The sequence below is a fragment of the Pleurodeles waltl genome, chromosome 2_2 (genome assembly GCF_031143425.1).
Source record: "Pleurodeles waltl isolate 20211129_DDA chromosome 2_2, aPleWal1.hap1.20221129, whole genome shotgun sequence".
In the NCBI taxonomy this organism is placed as follows: Eukaryota; Metazoa; Chordata; class Amphibia; order Caudata; family Salamandridae; genus Pleurodeles; species Pleurodeles waltl.
Window position 1 is genome coordinate 485,639,031 of NC_090439.1, and position 19,305 is coordinate 485,658,335.

The window sequence follows — 19,305 nt, forward strand, 5'->3', positions numbered from 1 at the left end:
TCCTGAGGAATAGCAGCATCTCAAATGTGATGGCTCAACTCCAGAGACACAGGGTGTGGCTAATAGGTGAGCCCTGGTTCCCACCCAGTATATGTTTATATATGTGGTGTATGGGTATGGTGTGGGCCCTAAGGGTTCGTGGGTGGATAACAGCTGTCCCTCGATATTTGCAGGTGACTTTGGTTACCACAACCTCTCATGGCTACTGACCCCGGTGAGGAATCCCAGGTCAAGGGCAAAGGAATGTTACAATGAGGCACATGGGTGAACAAGAATAATTATAGAGAGGACCTTTGGCATACTGAAGGCAAGGTTTTGTTGCCTCCATCTAACAGGAGGATTCCTGTGCTACTCAACCAAGAAGGTCTGCCAGATCATCGTGGCATGCTGTATGTTGGACAACCTTGCCTTGCATCGCTAGGTGCCTTTTCTGCAGGAGGAGGAGGCTGGAGATGGCCGTGTGGCAGCAGTGGTCCCTGTGGACAGTGAAGATGAGGAGGCATAGGATGAGGATGAGGACAACAGAAGTGCAATAATTAATCAATACTTCCAATGACACACAGGTAGGTCAGTGTAAATTCGCATTTAGTTGACAGTTTTGTGTTTGACATTGTCACTGGCAGGCTGTTTTTCCTACTTCTATGGCCACTCACTGTGCCCTTTGGCATCTCTATTTGCAGACATTTGTGCCCCACTATCGCTCCTGGTGTGTTGACTTCAGCCAACTACAGGTCTTTCCTATGTATACATTGCTGTACAGTTGAATTGCAATATTTAAACCTTATTAAGTTAATACATACTTAAATCATTTGACATACTCCATACTTGTATTTTTTCAAAGGGTGTTTATTTAAGTGCTAAGAAGTAGAGGGGTTAGTGGAATGGGCTGGGTTGATGATGCAGGAAAGTCCAGGATAGAGTCCAGTTTATTTGTATCACAGGTGCATTGTCCAAGGGAGCATGGGAAGGGGAGCAATGGCAGTTCATGGTGGACAGGGTGACAGAGTGTGACACAAGGTTGACAATTAGGAGAGTCTTATTTCCTGGCAGGGGTCTTGGCAATAGTCTCTGGCTTCTGCCTGGATCGCAGGGAACATTTGTGGGTTGGTTCTCCTTCTGCAGGGGGAGGGGTGCTCGTGGCCTGTTGTTCCTGTGGCGGGCCTCCTGTCCACCAGCAGCAGAGCATGTGTAGGGCTGTTCATCGGTTTGGCCAGTGTCAGGGGCCTCGTGGTTTGCCACTGACTTCCTCATAGTATTGCCCATGTCAGCCAGGACCCCTGCAATGGAGACCAGAGTGGTGTTGATGTCCTTCAAGTCCTGCTTGATCCCCGGGTATTGTCCCTCCTGCAGCCTCATGGTCTATTGCAACTTGTCCAGAATCTGGCTCAGCGTATCCTGGGAATGTTGAAATGCTCCCAGGATCACGGTGAGTGTCTCCTGGAGGGTCGGTTCCTTGGGACTGACCTCCCCCTGTCGCACAACAGTCCTCCCAGCTTCCCTGTTGTCCTGTGCCTCTGCTCCTGAACCTTGTGCCCAGTGCCACTGACCCCTGGTCCCTGATCGTCATGTGTTTGTGGGGTGGCCTGGGGTCCCTGTAGTGGTGGATACACTGCTGGTTGACGCATCCTGGGGACAGAGGTATGGGCCCACTTGGTGAGTGCTGTGTTGGTGTTTCCTGAGGGAGGAGGCTCTGTGGTGAAGTGTGACTGTGCCTGGGTAACTGACTGTCCGGAGATCCCTGATGGGCCAGGTTGGTCATCCAGATCCAGGCGTGCAGAGCTGCTGTCCTCACTGTGGGCCTCTTCTGCGGAGGGACTCGATGTTGCTGGCACCTCTTCTCCAGTGACATTGGCTGGAGTACATGTGGGGGTGTGAATGCAGTGTTATTGTTTCTGTGTGTGACATATTGTGCATGGGTGTGTTGCCCTCTATGGTTGTTTTTGCACTGGCAGATTTTCCTTTGTGTAAGTTGTTATTTGTTGGGCTCGGTGATTCTCTCCATTGTGCATGCAGTGGTGATAGGTGTGCATGCAGGTCTGTGGGGGATGTCCATGCATTGGTGTTGCATACAGGGCTTGGTATTGGGATAAATGGGTTGTGATGGTGGAGTATGTGGGAGGTGGTGGAGTGATGGGAGGGAGGGTAAGGGTGGGGGTTTGTGATGGCATGCAGGTAGGGGGAGTGATAGTAATAGAGAGTTGACTTACCAGAGTCCAGTCCTCCTCCTACTCATGCCAGGCCCTCAGGATGCAAGACTTGCTCTTCCCATGTTTTTAATTGTGGGGGAGTAAGAGGGGCTCCACCGCCAGTCCTCTGTACAGCTATTTGGTGTCTTGCTGCCACGGAACGTACCTTCCCTGTAGGTCGTTCCACCTCTTTCTGATGTCATCCCTTGTTCTTGGGTGCTGTCCCACAGGGTTGACCCTGTCCACGATCCTCCGCCATAGCTCCATCTTCCTAACAATGGGTGTCTGCCGCACCTGTGATCCAAATAGCTGTGGCTCTACCCTGATGATTTCCCCCACCATGACCCTTAGCTCCTCCTCTGAGAACCTGGGGTGTTGTTGTGGTGCCATGGGTGTGGTGTGAGTGGTGTGGGTGAAGGTGTGTGGTGTGATGTGTTGGGGTGTGTGATATAAGGTGCGTGGATGGTGTATATGTGATGATGTTATGTGTCTCTGTGTGGGTGGTCTGGCTGTATCTCTCTCTTGTGGCAATTGTTTGTATTCGTAAAGGGTTGTGGATAGTGTGGGTGCGTGTTTTATAGTGGTGTGGGTGTGTGGGTGTGGTGTGTATGTGTGTCAGGTGTGTGTAGTTTGAATTGTCTAATGTGGTGTAGTTTTGTTTGAGTGTGTGTATTCGTGGGTCACAATGTGATGGGCGTAGTTCTGTTGGCGTAACGGTGTAGGTTTGGATACCGCCACTTTCTCACTGCCCTTTGGGTTGGCGGACTTGTGTGTGTGGCTGTACAGTGATGGATTGGTATGTGTGTGTCATAATATGCTTGGCGGTTATCCGCCGCGGCAGCATTATGTTGTCGGCAGTCGGCATGGCAGTAAGTGCGATTTACTGCCAATGTCATAATGACCACCTCAGTGTTGCTCTATAATGGCATTTTATGCCCAAACGTGGGTGACTAAATCATCAGTGTACACTCTTCAGACACAAATATAAGAGGACATATGAGTTAAAGGCAGTACACCATTTCCTCCACACTCAGTTCCAGTCCTGGACTTACCAGGCTCTTAGTATGCAGTTGTTAGTTACGAGCCAAGGAAATCCTCCAACTACCAAGGGAGATTAAGGTCAGGAAAGAAGATAAGGTTAGGGATGGCATGTCCAGAGCCACTTTGACGTCCAGTGAAGATGAATGTGTTGAATATACCAGCCAGGTAGACTTAAAGTGCAGCAAAGTATGCTAAACATCAATTGGAGAACCGGGAAAACCAAGAAAGTAGGTGACACTGCAGGGGAGTGGAAACAAGAATAGGAAGGGGAGAAGTAACACAGGTACTGACTAGATGTAAATGGTGGGTGAAGCTGCACAACCCTTAGTGCCAGATGCAGGAAGCATTTTGCATGGTGCAAACTGCGAAAATCGCAGTTTGCGCCATGCAAAATGCTCATCGCGATGCTCATTCACAATTTGCGAGTCAGTACCGACTCGCAAATTGTGAATGCGACTTGCAAATGGGAAGGGGTGTCCCCTTCCTATTTGCGACTCGCATCGCGATGCTAAATTGCTTTGTGACCGCGAATGCGGTCGCAAAGCAATTTGCAGTTACCACCAGTGTCACACTGGTGGTAACCCATTCGCAAAATGGAAGGGGTCCCCATGGGACACCTTCCCCTTTGTGAATGTTGCCAAAAAGGTTTTTTCAGAGCAGGCAGTGGTCCAATGGACCACTGCCTACTCTGAAAAAATGAAACTAAATGGTTTTTTTTTATTTTTTATTTTGCAACTCGTTTTCCTTTAAGGAAAACGTGCTGCAAAATAAAATAAAAAACTGCTTTATTTAAATGTCACAGACATGGCAGTCTGCTGTCTTCAGCAGGCCACCATCGCTGTGAGTGCAGGGACTCGTAATGGGGTCGCAAAATGTGACCCGCCTCATTAATATTAATGAGGTGGGTCTTTGCGACCCCATAGCGAATCGCAGACAATGTCTGAGACACCGTTCTTCATCCGATTTTGCGAATCGGAAATTGCGAGTCGCACCGACTCGCAATTTCCGATTCGCAAAATCGAAACTTGCTACATCTGGCCCTTGGCTCCCCAGAACTATTACTCAAATCTAAAATAATAGGCCCAACCCATAACCTGAAACAGAACCAAAAGTCATTCCTCCGAGGGCAACTCTTCTATTCCTCTCCAGATCTATTATCCGCTATAATCCACTTATCCCCAAAGAGGCACTGTCTTGGGTAGCTAGTCAGTTATTATTCTAAGTGGCCAGGTGAAAAGATTGATCTCATCCAAACGACCAGCTAAACCACCCAGCCTGGAAATGAACCCCATGGGGAGGTAGACTTTAAAGAAGAAATCATAATCTTTGCCCCAAGAGAACAACGTCCTCCTTCAAAGATGATGAACTCCAAAAACGCATTGTAAATCCTGACGTAAAATGGCCCACCTTCAAACTGGTGAATTACTCTGTACCAGTCAACCTCACCTTCATGGTCATCTTCCCTACAGTCCCACCGTTTCCGTTCAACATTCAATTTGAAGGTCCTGCACAACATCTTTCAAGTTCCCATCTAAAAGTCAAAGAATACTGTGTTTGATGCCACCCATTTCTCACTTTGTTGTCTACTGCATACCGCATAACTGCCATTTTGCACTCTGTGGAAATCTCTGCCTGTATCATTAATTATGACCAGGGTACCCCACATCTGATAGAAATCTGACTTACCAACTCGGCCAACAAAATGGATAACATTATTCCTACGTCTGCCTGTAGTCTGATAACCCCCCAAGTGAGAATTTGGTGGATATATTTACCACATGATTATTATGTGTCTTGGTGGGGAGATAGGAAGACAGTGAGATGGCAGTTTAGCTCACTATGTAAGAGCTGGCAATAGGTCCAATTCACCAGAGTGGTGATCCTAAATATTATATTTTCTGAGTTACACAAAAAACTTTGACCAACAGAGAATCACAAGTTTTCATTTGCTGGTACTGCTGCCATACTAATATGTCCTCTAATATCTCCCCTATTTTCCCAACATGGCCAAGTTTCCTGTTTAATTGAGGGCAATTCCCAACTGTGACAGTGACAAGGAAATGGTGGAATGGTGGCAGTAACTGGGCTGGTTCACTGACATAGGGCCTCATTACGAGGCTGGCAGTTTTGAGACCCCAGCCTCGCGGTGGCGGTCAGGACAGCCACTGCTGTGGAGGTCCGACCGCCATATTATAACCCTGGCAGCTAGACCTCCAAGGTACCGCCATCACCACCGGGATCCATGATTCCGACGGGCTGGCGGTCGCAGAGGTTGAATCATCCAGGGCGGCGCTGCATGCAGCACTGCCCTGCTGATTACGACCTTGTTCTCTGCCAGCCTTTTCATGGTGGCTTTACCGCCATGAAAAGGCTGGTGGAGATCAGGTGCAAGGGGTCTCCCTGCCCACCACCCTTGAAATGTTCACCGTCTGTTGTGCAGACATTGAGCATTTTGTGGGTGCTGGTGAACACTGCGGCAGGAGCATTGCCGCCAGCTCCATTACAAGCGGGCAACTATGCTGCCGTCAGTTTCCTCGCTGGGTTGTTGGGAAACTTGTAATGAGTCCAGCAGGGAGATAGCCAGTGTGGCGGCAACCTCCCTGTCGGAAGTTCGGCGGACGATTCAATCCATCTGCTCAACTACTAATCAAGCCCATAATATGTAAACCAAATATATTGTGATACAAAAATTATTGTGTCAAAAATATCGATCAAAAATATTCGTTCATATAATAATTGTCTGATTTTTTTCAAATATACTGATATGACAAATGTATATATATATATATATCAAAAATAAAAATGTAACAAATAAAGTGCAAACAAATTCAACTATTTCCAATTTAATTATACATAAAAAGTTAATAACAGGTAAAAATAAGTTTTACTAATAATATGTTGAGAAATTACATATTTATATATATATTAAAAATATACCATTAAATACACAAAAACAATAAAAATAAATATGTAAAAAATACCAATAAAATTATTACACTGTAGAAATGATAAATGTACTATTCTCACTCCAGTATCTGCAACAGTTGGGAAAGTGTTGGATGTAGAAGGGGTACAATTTACCATTCCAAGTTCAGTCAGAGCAGCAGTAGGGAAAGTGTGGGACTCAGCAGGGTTAAAATTCACTATTCCAACTCAGTTGAGTGCAACAGTGGCGACAGAGTAATTCACTTCAAACATATAACATATTTTAATAATTCTCCTGAGTACCCACAAATATAAAATTCTAAATATAAAAATTGTATGTCTAATTTTAAACAAAAATGAACAAATTACATAATTATTACAATTTTGAATAATTATTATCAATTAAAACAAATATTATTAGGATTAATAAAATGTAATGGAAATAATAAAGTATAACACAATTAACATACTAAGTAATATACATTTGTTTTTATAAATGAATAAATATCTTTCAAATTTCTTATTACTTAAAAAACTTCTCACCCTTTTGTTCTACAAACTAAAAAACACACACCTAAAATATAACTTCCAAAATATAAGTTCACAATTGACATAATTATAAATTAAATAATTAATAATACATTTATAATTTAATTAATACTTTTTTTAAAATTAAATTCTTACCCTTCACCACAACAAACCCAATAACCCACACATGAAATAAAACTTACAATTATCTTAATTACACAATTGACATAATTAATTATCAATTACATAATTACATTGAAAATTATTAAATACTTATAATTAATTAACTTCCCACCCTTGACCCCTTGAGACCACACAATCTGCAACTAAAACATAACTTAATAAATGAAATACACAATTGACATAATAATTATCAATTAAATAATTAATAATAAGAACATTCATTTTTAATTCATTATAAGTATTTTACTACCCACCCTGTACCTCTACAAACCACACAACCCGCTACAACACTAAAAAATACAATTCAGAATAAAATTCCATACAAAACAACAAAAAATTTACAAACTATATTAAAAAACATTAACAGTAATTATACAAACAATTTATGACATATACAATTAAATATGTACTAAAATACAGATAAGACAATAAAAATGATATTCTTTACAACAATATTTTTGTGAACAATATTAACAACATAGATATTTTAACATTATTACTTATGTGAGAAAATTTATATTTTTGTCAATGATATTCCTGCATTGCGCTATTTAGTGTCATGATATTAAAATCTTGATATTTGTGTGCCTTAATATTTTTAACTCAATATTTTGTCTGAATGCCACTGTGCTTGGGTAGAGACAGAGCCTCCAACTGGATTCTGGTTTTGAGCAGGGAACCCAAATGAATTTAGTGAAATGACTCCATATTAAAGGTTTCCAGAGTGCATAAGCAATTCACAGCATCTCCCTTTTTTAGCCATTTTGATAGACCACCTTTCGTCATGTTTCATTATCTTCCTTTTCTGCTCCTTAATACCTACACTTTAATTCCTGGCCAATGATTTCCTCCTAAGTTACAGTCCCCGAACAGCTCCAAACTTGCAACTGAACATAGTCTTGATATTCTACAGAACCTACATCACAAAAACTGAAGAACATTGGAAGCAGTTGACTCTTCTCAACCTAAAAAACCAAGGCTTGCTGAAAAGGTGATCAATAATTGATTCAATTTTGAACTGGGACACATGGAAATTCTGGGCAGAAAATTTGAAAGACTGTGTGGAATAACTCAAGAGACATGGCAGAGAATGATGCAAAGCTCACAAGAGAGAATACCACGGATCAATCAGGAAAGCAAAGAAAGACAACTTTGTTCTCATAATAATCTAGATTTTGAGGGAAATTCCAGAACTGGAAAAAACATTACTATTAGAAATTATCAGCACTGCCAAAAACATCATGTCCATCTTTAAAAAAAAGTTCACTAAGATTAGGAAAGAAATAGCAGAAAAAATGAAGTGATCTCCTGGCACACCGATCAATCCACCCAAATGCCTTTCCGGTCAAGTGTTGGACACATAAAGCCTTTAATGTCTCAGCCAAAACATGCACAGCTAAAACAATTAAAGGCAACTTCTACACACTTGCTCCACAGATAACAATCAGAAATTCCTCTTTTTAACAATGCATGGTGCACCAACCATAAAACATGACACACTCACTTTGCTAGTAGTAAGCAATGGCCTCCCCACAATATCCTGCAAATTACAGCCCTTTCTCTAACCCTTATTTGTAATTAATTTTATGGAAGGGGGTCACAAGAATGCTGAAAATATTGAGAGAATCAATATCAGAGGTGCACGGCAGACAATCTGGCGTCAGACAAGGGGTGGTAATAGAAACCACAGTTGCTGAGATTAGGAAGACCTGCAGTCATCCATTTCTGTGAGTCGAGCTAAAATCCCAATTCCTATTGTACTACCGAAAGCCTAGGACACAGTGAACCACAACGTTTTTGGGAACTCTTGTTAAAATGGGCAGGAATCTCTGAAATATATCACACCTTTCTTTCAATGTAGCCATCAAAACTGATTTGGCTACTCATCATCAGCTGATTAAACCAATCATTTGTGGGAACCCGTAGCTGGCTTTCCTATCTCCTCTTTTATTTGACATGCTTATAAAACTACTGGCTCAGGTGTTATCACAGTATCATCAACAGTTCTAAATGTACACTGGTGATAGCCAGCTATGCATTTGAGTGGCCATCATATAAAATCTGTTAAAACATCTCTGCCTGCATTAAACAAGTTTATCACCAGATGAAGGAGCGCCAGAAACAACTAAAAACTGAAATGTTTAGAGATAGAAATCTCCCTGAAGATAGCCAGGACTTCCTCCAGGAGGAACTTTTAGCTCATTGACTGCTTCCAAATCAGTAAAAACCTTGGAGTAGGGATCCTTTAGGGCTTTTCCTTCTGGTCATCATACCTCACTAGCAAGAAAAATATAAATGGTCTATTATTGCAAGGAGGGAATCTCCCTCTGCTTCAGTTGCCTCATCGCATTGAGTTTATCTGAGTGTATTGTGATTTCAAGACTGTATTACAATAATGTAGACTATGCTAGAGTGCTGAAGAAAACAATATTGAAACTTTCAAGACTGCAAGACCTAGGAACCAGACTCTGTTTCAGCTGTGCGATATCCTTCTTTTTTACCCATTTGCTCAAAGAACTGCATTGGTTTCTGCATACACACATAGAACAGAGTTTAGCATTTTCTGCACTGCCTTCTAAGACTGAGGTGAATCTTGTCTAAAAACCTTCACGCATTGTTCTGGAGCTATTCTGTAACCTGGGTGGTGACATCTAAAACTGCAAAACAAACAATTAGGCCACATCAACTGGAAACCCAATAGGAGAAACTATTTTGATCTTCAAAGCGAGCTCTGAAACCTTTGGTGCCAAAATGAAAGCAGTCAAACTAGTCTTGTTTGATTCAATAACATCTAAAAACTAGCCTATTCAAAGAAGCCTTCCTACTCATTGAGTAATGCATTGGGGTGCACTTTCATGAAGGGAATAATTCACACTATGAGCAGTTTGTTTTATCTACTGATCGAAGCTGAAATGTTTGTGGCAGCCCATCATGGACAATATGAACAAGTTATTTACCTTCAGTAACGCTTTTTCTGGTGGATACAGTAGCTACCTGTGGATTCCTCACCTTATAAATTCTCCTGATGTGCCAGCATTTGACGGAAACTTTCTTCCCAGCTCTTCAACGAGGACGTCACAATTGCACAGCTCTGCACGAGACTCCATCTGACGTCATCGTGGCAAGAAGTCCTTGCCAGCGTGCTGTCGTCAGTTTCATCCTTTTTTTACGTGACTTTGAGGCGAACAGGTGAAAAATGACCTCCCAAAGCACATGTATATACATATTGCAATACAGATATAAAACAAGTACAACATTTATTCCTATAAAAATTATTAAAACATATATACATTTGTAATAAAGAAGTCTTGGAATGACCAGACAAGCAACAGGGAGATGGGTGGGACTGTGAGGAATCCACAGGTAGCTACTGTATTCACCAGAAAAAGTGTTAGCAAAGGTGAGTAACTTGTTCTTCTGATGGATACAACTACCTGTGGATTCCTCACCTTATGAATAGAGTCTCAAGGCAGTACCGCACTCGGAGGTGGGTGCTAGACCGGTCACAATAAGAAATCCTGCAACACAGAACGTGCAAAATGGCCATCTCTCCTAACTTCCAATTCCAAGCAATAATGCTTCGCAAAAGTATGGAGGGAAGCCTAAGTTGCTGCCTTGCAAACATCCACTACAGGAACACCTCTAGCCAAAGCCGAAGTGGCAGACATAGCCCTGGTGGAATGAGCTCTAGTACCTTCAGGAGGAACCTTCTTTGCCAATGAATAACAGATCTTAATGCAAAGAATGACCCACCTGGATATGGTTCTTTCATGGACAGCTCTGCCTTTCATCTTGACCACAAATCAAATGAATAGTTGGTCATCCAAACGAACGTCCTTTGTTCTTTCATCATAGAAATTGAGAGCCCTTCCTCGGGTCTGAGCGATGGAGTCTTTCTTCCTCTTTTGAAGGGTGAGGATGAGGATAGAAGGATGGAAGAGTAATAGACTGGCCCATATGGAAAGGAATGACAACCTTAGGAAGGAAAACCGCCCTGGATCTCAGCACCACTTTGTCAGCATAGAACAACATAAAGGGAGGTTTGACACTAAGAGCCTGAAGCTCACTCACACTCCTAGCAGATGTAATAGCAACAAGGAAAACTGTCTTTAAGACCAACAACCTTAAAGAACAAGAATGCATAGGTTCAAACGGTGAACCCATTAAAAAAGTCAAAACCAGATTTAAATCCCACTGAGGCATGAGAAACCGAGTCGGAGGAAACTTATTAGTTAGGCCTTTGAAGAACCTAACAACTATAGGCGATTTGAATAAGGAAGGTTGATCAGGAAGGTACAGAAAGGCCAACAGCACTGATAAACAGCCCTTGACAGTCACAACTGCACAACCCTTCTGTACCAAAGTAAAGGCAAACATCAGAACATCAGACAAATGGGCTTTCAAGGGATCAATTTGTCTCTCTCCGCACCAAGTCACAAATTTCACCCATCTTCTGGCATTAACAGTCTTAGTGGAGTGTCGCCTGGCCGATAAGATAACATCCACCACTTCTGGTGGGACAGAAAAGGAACTCAGATTGCCCTGTTCAATCTTCAGGCATGTAAGTGCAGCATCTGGAGGTGGGGGTGTAAAACCTGCCCCTGTGACTGCGAGAGGAGGTCTGCCCTGTAAGGGAGATGGAGTGGAGGGCACAGTGAGAGTTGGAGAAGGTCTGAGTACCACACCCTTCTTAGCAAATCCGGAGCTACTAAAATAAATTGAGCCTGATCTTGGTGAATCTTCCTTAGAACCCGAGGAATCAAGGGCATGGGGGGAAATGTGTAAAGTAGCTGGTCTCACCAAGACATCTGAAACGCGTCCCCCAATGCTCCTTGCACTAGATACTGGAGGCTGCAGAATGACAGGCAGTGCACATTCTCCCGAATGGCAAACAGGTCTATCGGAGGAAAACCCCACATCCGGAAGATATGAAGGACCAGGTCTGGATGGAGACACCACTCGTGATCGGCCAAGAAAAGCCGACTGAGACTGTCCGCACGAACTTTGAGGACCCCGGCCAGATGGTGTGCTACTAAGCAAATCCGATGGTCCTGAGCCCAAGACCAGAGCCGCAGAGCCTCTATGTAGAGAAGGTACGACTCTACTCCTCCCTGCTTGTTGATGTACCACATTGTGGTAGTGTTGTCTGTCAAGACCTGAACTGACTGACCGCGAAGGGACGGGAGGAATGCCTTGAGAGCCAGATGTCTAGCCTGCTATTTTAACAGATTGATGTGAAATATCTGTTCCACTGGAGACTAATTACCCTTGATCTCCAGGTCCCCTAGATGAGCTTCCCACCCTAGAGTGGAAGCATCCGTTATGACAGTGGCCACTGGAGGTGGTAGAGCAAACAGGCTTTCTTGGGAAAGGTTGCCGTCCACAGCCCACCATCTTACATCCTTCGCAGCGTCTCCGGAGATCGTTATTGACTCTTTGAGATCCCCTTTGTGTTGAAACCACTGATTGGGAAGGCACCATTGGAGAGCCCTCATATGCAAACGTGCATGAACAACCAACAGAATGCAAGAAGCGAACAGACCGAGCAGATGCAGGACCTTGAGGACTGGAACAACTGCTTCATTTTGAAACATTGGAATCAATCAATCAATCAATCAATCAAAGCGCACAACTCACCCGGTAGAGTTTCAAGGCGCTGGGGGGAGGGTTGTTACTGGTCGAAAAGCCACGTTTTGAGGTGCTTTCGGAAAGTTAGGAGGTCCTGGGTCTTGCGTAGTTTGGTGGGGAGGAAGTTCCAGGTTTTGGCAGCGAGGTGGGAGAAGGATCTGCCACTGGAGGTGGTGCGTTGGATGCGGGGGACTGTTGCGAGGGTGAGGTTGGTGGAGCGGAGCTATTGAGTTGGGTTGTGGAAGTTGATTCGTTCATTGAGGTAGGCCGGTCTGGTGGTGTGGAGGGCTTTGTAAGCGTGGACAAGGATTTTGAAAATTATCCTTTTGTTGATGGGCAGCCAGTGTAGGGAACTGAGGAGGGCGGACATGTGTTTGTGGCGAGGGAGGTTGAGGATGAGACGGCCGGCTGCGTTCTGGATGCACTGAAGTTTTCTATAAAGCTTGGCTGTGGTCCCTGCATAGAGGGCGTTGCCGTAGTCCAGTCTGCTGCTTATGAGGGCGTGGGTGACCGTTCTTCTTGTTTCTAAAGGAATCCATTTGAAAGTCTTGCATAGCATGCAGAGTGTGTTGAGGAGGATAATATGGCGTTGATTTGCTGAGTCATGGAGAGAGATGAGTCCAGTATGATGCCTAGATTGCGTGCATGGGTGGTGGGTGTTGGGAGTGGTCCTAGGGTGGTGTCCTGAATCCTCTGAGGCAGAGGATAGGCCTGATTCAATGTTGTATCCAGTACTGCCCCTATGAACAGGAGGCGTTGAGAGGGCTACAGGTGAGACTTGAACATGTTTACAGTAAAGCTCAGACTGAATAACAACTGTGTTGTCATTTGGAGGTGATGCAGCACAAGCTCTGGGGTCTTGGCTTTGATCAGCCAATCATCCAGGTAAGGGAATATCGATATTCCCTTCCTTCTGAGATTTGCTGCAACCACCGCCATCACCGTCGTAAAGACTCGAGGTGCGGAAGTAAGACTTAAAGGAAGGACCACAAACTGGTAGTGTTGCGACCCCACCACAAACCAGAGATACTTCCTGTGTGACTTGAGAATGGGGGTATGAAAGTAAGCATCCTGCAAGTCTAAAAACACCATCCAATCCCCTTTGTTCAATGCCAGAAGCACCTGTGCTAGAGTCAGCAGCTTGAATTTCTCCTGTTTGAGAAACCAATCCAATATCCTCAGATCTAGGATAGGCCTCAATCAACCGCCCTTCTTGGGAATCAGGAAATATCTCGAATAGCATCCCTGACCCCTTTCCTGCTCTGGAACCAACTCCACTGCGCTTTTGATAAAAGGACTTGAACCTCCTGCTGAAGCAACAGGAGATGATCCTCTGAACAAAACGAAGAATGGAGAGGGATGGGAGGGGGAAACTCCTGAAAGAGAAGAGCATACCCTTTCCTCACAATATTCAGTACCCAGTAGTCTGATGTTACTAACTCCCACTCATGGAGAAAATGAAATAACCTTCACCCTACAGGAGAAGCATGACTTAAAATGGATGGAAAACTGGGGCTGCTTTCCCTGTTGTACTCCTCCAGAGGAAGATGAGGCAGGGTGCTGCTGGGTGGCTCCTCGTGTCCTAACCCTCCCCCACCCTCTAAAGGACCTATAAGGAAAGTTGGCAGACTGTTGAGTCATGGATTGAGGTCTTCCATGATAAGTGGCTCCACTGCCAAACCACCTAACCTCCAAAAGGACCTGAAAGGAGTAGATGTGGAAGCTTGTAGTCCCAAAGACTTCGCCATGGCCCTACTATCTTTGAAGTGCTCTAAGGCACAGTCCGCTTTGGCCCCAAACAACTTTTCTCTGTTGAAAGGAAGGTCCAGTAAAGTTGCCTGGACATCTGTTGAAAACCCAGAAGACCTTAGCCACGCATGTCTCCTGGTGGTGACTGAAGTACCCATTGCCCTGGCCACAGATTCTGTAGTATCCAGACCAAACTGGATGATCTGTTTGGCCACAGCTTGGGTGTCTAACAAGAGCTCATCAAACTGCCCCTGCATATCCTGTGGCAAGTTAGGCACTACAGCACATAGCTACCCAACACAGAGGTAGCATTGACCGATTTTAGGGCCATACTGCAAGATGAGAAAGTCTTCTTAGCCATCTGATCCATACTCTTGGACTCCCTGTCTGATGGAATAACAGGAAAGGAGCCTGGTGCAGAAGGAGCCGAACATGAAGCCTGGACCACCAAACTCTCCGGAGTCAGATGCTGTGACAAAAACCCTGGATCCCCGGAGCAACCCTGTACCTTCTTGCAACAGTTCTGGACACAGCTGGGGATGTAACAAGGTTTCTCCAGACCTCTAAAATAGGCTCTGTAAGAGCATCATTAAAAGGGAGAAAGGGATCTGCTGCAGTTGAGGAAGGATGTAAAACTTCAGTCAAAACGTTTGTTTTAACTTCAGCAGCTGGCAATGGAAGGTCCAAAAAATCTGCTGCCTTCTTAATAACAGAATGGAAGGAAGCCATCTCTTCAGTAAATTCCCCTGGGGATGAAAGATTGTATCTTTTCCAATCACTTCATATGACATTTGCCATTCCCTTATTGATTTTTGACATAGTTAAAAATAAAAGCCCTATTTAGAGTTTGTCAGACAGAGTACTCTGCTACAAATGTGATGGAGTACCCTGCCTGCCACACTGATGGTCTGCCCTCTGTGTAGATTTGGGCAGACATTCATGATTCTGCTAGCACTTCCCAGCTGAGTTCCCGGTAGAGATCTTACACCAGCAGCTATACAAACCTAATGTTGTTGGCATAAGTATATGAGACCATATGTCCTATTTAGTGCAGACAGTCTGATGTACTTTTTTCCTCTTCAGAACCTCAGAAAAAACATGCAGTCCACAAGACAAATAAATGAAACCCACATCCTGGGTGACAAAACTCCCAGAGAGTTGGGGTCATTACTTTCTGTTTCACAGAAACAAGCCCCCACTTTGGAAGTTTTTTGCTGTAAAACAAAAACGTTTTCTGAGAGACCCCATGGAACATGGTGGCTGCACAACAAACATTTGGTGCCCTGGTGGTGGCTGCTGTAAAGGCATAGAGATCTCCTTCAGGCTGGCAAAGATCTCTAAATATAGTGATTGACAGTCCACCAGAGCAGTGGAGGTTATTTCCTTTGCCCCTGTGGTGGACTAGAGGCCAACCTCCAAATCCTAAATGAGGGTGTAAGTCAGTTGCCATAATGCATGGGTATAAATCAATGTAAGTATAGGATTTTTACAACTCTAGATTAAGAATCTGATTTAGATCTTGATGGATGGAACACTCCATCACAAATGTAACGGATATCCTATCTGCCATATTCCGAACTCCATAGGATATAATACAGTCGACAGGATAGCCGTCATGTTTGTGACTGAGAATTCCCCTCCACCAAGATCTAAATCTGGCCCAAAATGTAGATTAATCTGGATCCCACATATTACAACTGGATGTGCTATGGAGAAGCAAGCTGTTGTTGAGACGTGAACATCTTCAAAACAAAAATTCACAAAGAAACATTGGGCATCCCTAAAAACTAAAATGTAATGGTATGATGTTAAATAGAAACACTGGATCTGTCAACCAGAAAGACACCACAATGACCCCAAACTAGTAGCCAAGGATTTCTTAGCTGTGTGCAGAATTCAAAGGAGTTAGAAACTCGAGAACCCATTCTCAGTCAATACATATTTGGCTGCTCTTATCAGTATAATGGACTGTGCCAGAGGTTGTGCAGCTATTACAGTTCATATGCGTGGACGTTAGTGGAATTCAAGAAAAGTCCAGTGGACGTGTATGTAGCCATAGAGCAAAGATGAAGGCTGCACTCACTGTAGGGGGTTCTCTGGCTGCCCAATTATTTGCATTTTTCCATTAGGAAACTTGGTGTTGCCCACCGCGACGCCCAAATATTCATTTTGATTGATGTTCGGCAACCTTTGCATGCTTCCTGTACAGGAGTTCCCCATAAATAACAATCAATTAATTTTGAAACGTTACACAACGAAAAAAGAATAGGAAAAGACAACCATGTGACTATTAATATAGATAAAAGCTTGAAATTAAAGCAATACACGGCGGGTAACCCAATTAATAAATGTAGAAGATTAGCAGAGGCTAAGTATGAAAAATGTCAGAAACATTTTCAGGAAACTAGATGACAACCTCTGAAAACAGAAAAAAACAATGCAGCAGTTGAAATATCAATTTGAGTGTGTGACTGTATTCACGTGTATTCTCACATACAAGAGCGTGCGTGTTTGGGGGCATGTATCATTCTGTGGTTGTGTGTATGTGCGAGCACTTGAGCGCGGGTGTGCTTTGGTATGTGTTTGTGTGAGGGTATGATAGTGGCGATAACTCGTAATAGAGTAAAATATCAGTGTACTAAGCCACTGGCAATTATAACTGGTTTTCTGAGTCAAAGAAAAAAGGATGAAATTAATTGACATAACAAGAAATGTAACTTTACACTTTGTCTAGGGAATCCACAGCTGTTGTGTTTCAGCAATAAAAATTATGTCCATAAAGAGAGTAATTTAATGTGCGCGGTTAAAGGTCACAATTTTACAAAGTAGAAGGCTACACTGCAAAAGTTGTTGTTTATTATGTGATCAATTTTGTTTCCTCCAAGGGCTGTGTAAAACTGCCCTTTCGCTGTCTCCACACAAATTTCTTGGAAATGTTAGCTGAAATATCAGAGTTTAGTTCCCCGCAGTTACATAGGCAGCTCCATAAAACTGTATACAGTACTCGCACATTGTTTTATCGCCTGATCAATTTCAGAACTTAGAAGCACAGTTAAATATAGCTTCAAATGCCTCTAATGGAATGCTTTCTATACAGCTCTATTGTAGGAAACATTAGACCATATGCCATCATTCTCTTCCAGCTGAAATATAATCTCCTTTATTAGGGCAACAATGACTCCCATATCGGTAATCCCTTACTTGGAAGTGCTGGCACTACTGAGACGTGGGAATACCTTGCCATCCCGAATCAGCGTGAAAGGTCAAATAACACTGTAAATCTGTATTTCCTCATCTCATTTTTTGGACTGTTTGTCCCAGCCCATTTTTAATACTTTCAGCAGATAAAATGTCAAGGTGAAAAACTCGGAGCTACAGTTTTCCTGCAAACATTCTCGATTCTGGAGGTAACTCGCATTATGAACTAATTTGGGAATCAAGGGCCATCTGTAATCAAACCCTGACAGCCACTGCAAGTAGCCCGAAAGTGTTACGCCGGTGAAAAAAGGTACTCAAAGCTTAAAAAGAATTTCGTATCTGCAAGTACCCCAAGGGTTTGGTGGTTTAGTGGATTACTGCACCCACTGGAATTGCCAGTGTTTTGAATCCAGATGACAACGATTAGCTCCCATTCTTCATAATTCAATGAAATTAGTACCACAGAAACTGTTAACTATAAACATAATTTTTATATTACTTGTACTAAAGGAACTTATTGAGGGAGAATGTGCCCTCTACAAATATGCCTGTTATGTAAACCCATGAATAAACTAAGGATGTGTGATTCATCAGTTAATTTTTTCCTGAAACCATACCACCGCCCAAACCACAATAGTTCTGTGGCATCAGTGGCTGTTGATGATTAAAAAACAGTGGGGCACTACATACGTTAAAACAACCATACCTTAGAACACACTTTGCAATAAATAATTAAGAAAGAGAAAAATAAAGCTTCACTTACCTTATCCAGCAGCACGTCCTCGATGCTCTCCAATCCCTGGCTCCAGACTCCGAGCGCGAGGTGACGTCACATAGTCAACTACCTTATCCAATCCAGACGCTGCTCTCATGCTCTAAAGCAGCATGAGTGAAGCATCTGGATTGGGTGGAGCAGGCTGTCTCACCGCTTTGAAAGGCATGGAAGCCCTGTACCTGTTCTCCAACCGGGCTGTCTCAGACAGTTGGTTTGAGTGGTTTGAACTGATCATGTTGGGCTTGCTGTAGTGAGATAGCTGGCCAAATCTACATGTGCACTTCAAACTGAAGTGGGCACTCATCATTGCTGCCAGTCAGCAGCAATGAAGCTCTGGCCCTGTCCCCACACGCCATTGGGCAAAGAGTACAAAAGAACATTTAAATATCATTTTATTGCCATTTTATTTTTCACTGTTTGTGCAGTAGTGTGAGGGGCGATGCTCCTCTGGTTCTATGGAGGAGTCTCTGGTGTGTGACACCCTAGGTGTTTTCTTTAAAGAACCAGTTAAGGGTAGTGCTTGAAATGCAATAATAGAAGTGCTGGTACTCTGTACCAGAGTGCCTGCTTGTTTCTGAGAAGTGCCGGTACTCTCCAATGAAAAGTATTATGTTTTTCTTGAGAAGTGCAGGTACTCTGCCTAATAAAATAAAAAAGTTCTGGTACTCAGTACCGGACAGTACCGACCCATTTAAAGGACTGGTTAAGGGCAGTAGGAAGAAGAGCAAACAACAATCTAAGAAAGCAGCAGAAAGGTTGAGATATGAGGCCCTATTATGCATAATGCCCTGGGGGCACAACTGGCTTGTGTGACATCTTTGTGAGTCCCGAGGTACAATGGTATTACAGAAAGGGTCACCAATGCTTGTGCGGGACCTTCTGTAATACTGATTATGCTGGCCATATGTAGCTCCAGCATTCTCTTGACGGGGCATTCCCTCATTTGCATGGGGTCACGGGCCTATACAAATGAGGGAATCACTTTGCCTCTGCCCTGTGACCCATTACAGCCACAGACAGAGAGGCAAACAGGCTTGTAAGAGATGCATTGACAGTGCAAGTGTGCTGCCTAAGAGCAGCCCTCTGTAGGGG